Source organism: Lemur catta, chromosome 5, assembly GCF_020740605.2.
Source record: "Lemur catta isolate mLemCat1 chromosome 5, mLemCat1.pri, whole genome shotgun sequence".
In the NCBI taxonomy this organism is placed as follows: Eukaryota; Metazoa; Chordata; class Mammalia; order Primates; family Lemuridae; genus Lemur; species Lemur catta.
Window position 1 is genome coordinate 59,799,364 of NC_059132.1, and position 2,298 is coordinate 59,801,661.

Consider the following 2,298-nt stretch of genomic DNA (forward strand, 5'->3'; position numbering starts at 1 on the left):
TAGAAAATAAGTGGTACATCCACCACCATTTATTTTGATTATAATTTTGATTACAGTGGTCCTCCGTGATTTGTCTGATGCTATTTACTTTTCAGAATTTTTCCAATAGCTGCACATGTCATCTGTTCAGGTTTTATAGTTCCATTCAATGAGAGAAATGGGTGGAGTATGTTTACATCTTACCCGGCAGAACCAGCAGTCTGACCTAATCCATATTGATTCTGAGCACAGGAGATGGCTTCTTCCCTCTCCCACACTGAAGCAGTTATGCATGTATGTGGGGGCTATAGTCACTTCTATGCCATTCATGAATCCTACATGGCTTTACATAATCTAAATTACCATGAAATATAAGCAGATTTTATGTATATAGAATTATGGTGGAAATCTAGGTAAGGAGACAAAAAATGGAGAAGGCATGTATGTGTGTATGTGTGTGTACACACACTCACATAAACACACATAATGATGATTTTGATAAGCTTAATTAATATCAGGCTAATCCTCCAATGATTATATCATTGTTCTCAATTCAAGGAGTGTCATGCTGTACTTAATATGTTATTCTTAGTGTTACAGCCCTTTTAGAATTTGTCTAGCAGGTTTTCCACTCCTCACTGGAAGACCCCTTCAAAAAAAAAAAAACCACACAAATATATATGTTATTCTTATTGTGAAGGATAAACCTAACTAATTCAAGAGAGTGTGAATCTCTGCCAAATGTTTGAGATAAAGACTTTTTCTCATGTCATCATGTTTCATATTCTTGGCAGTTAACAGAGAGCAAACTCATAATGATGGTCAAAATATAGCTAAAAGGAGTTGATGGTACAGTTAGAAGACTATGTTCTGTACAGTGAGATTTAGCCTGTTTCCAGAAGGGACCAGAGAAGAGATTCTGCTGCTTGGTGACTCAAAGTCATGGGTCAGTCAAGGAAACTGAACTAATATATGTATTGAAAATAGAGAAGCAGTTAGTTAGTACAAAGAATTGGGTTATAGTTGTTAAAAGGCCCGGAGGAGCAAATGAATGGTAGAGGCAGTGGTGTTCCCTAGACCAGGGACTGCAGGAAAGTTTGACCTCGAATGCCAGAGCATGTGCCATCTGCCCCAGGATGGCCCACTCAGTCATGACAGGGGACCACGGTACTACTGCCTGTGCTGCTACCACTCCAGGAGCTTGGTTGTAAGACTGCACAAAGTCAGTTGCTACCATTGCTTCCAGAGTCAAAGGCAAGTGGATTCTGCCATCTTCCAATTTCATACAAGTGCCTTTCATTCAAAGAACCTAAACCAAGAATCTTGCTGGCCAAGGAATCTGACAAATATATTAATAGTTTCCAGGCTTCAAGCCCTGTGATAGTGTTAGATCTTAGAAAAATAGGAATGGTGCTAATTAACTTAAATCTTTCATTCATTGACATCTTTGTATTTGGTTTATATTATATAATATGCTGTCTGGTAAATAAGCCTAAACTGCTTGAAGGTGGGAATAGGTTTCATATTCTTTTATAACCCCGCAAAACATAGCACAGAGCCTTGTGCTTGCTTAGTCTTCTTTTCATAGAATTGTGACCAAAACAGCAAGCATGCCTAACCCCTGATTAGTTCCAAAATCATTAATTAAAGAAGTTGGGGATCTCTCTTTAGTCCCTGAAGCAAAAGCCAAGGAAACTTAAGACTATATTCCATAGGATTCCAGAGCTGGCTTGTCAGTATATCACATTTATCTACTTTCTAAAGAACAGCATTAGATTTCTTACAAGATGAAGATTTGGGAGGCACAAGTTATGCAGATAGGTCAATGAATAGTTAGCCAAGTGATCTCATCACTACTGCCCAGGAATTTTTTTTTTGTGGTGATGTGGTGCATTTTCTATTTAGTGAAAGAGAGGGGAAATTTCTGACTCACGCTCCCAGATCAGTGAAAAAAGATCAAAGCATTCTGTAATAATAATAATAATAATAAAACTCTTATTTTTTCTATTTTAAGTATAACAAATAATGAAGAAAAGTTTTTAAAGCAAAAAAAAAAAAATGAAAAAGAAAAAGTCACATAAAAGCTAGTTACTTAAATACTATAGAGATTTTGGCATATTTCCACCTGGCATGTTTTCAGTTAGTCTTTATCTTTTTTTGGGTAGTTTTGCATAGACTATTGCATCTTCATGATTGTACTTTTTATTGCCGTATAATATTTTGCTAATTAGATATGCCATAATTTACATTTCCTTATTGTTGAACACTCCTTTTTTGCCATTACAAACAATGCTGTGTGTTATATTGTGCCTAAAATTT

At 36.2% G+C, this 2,298-nt stretch overlaps 1 non-coding gene across 1 annotated transcript; it reads left to right on the forward strand.

Annotated features, from left to right (window-relative positions):
* Positions 1-568: 568 nt before the first annotated feature.
* On the forward strand, positions 569-630 carry LOC123639041. The gene has a single exon (XR_006735610.1). It is a non-coding gene; the product is annotated as a U7 small nuclear RNA (small nuclear RNA).
* The last annotated feature ends 1,668 nt before the right edge of the window (positions 631-2,298 follow it).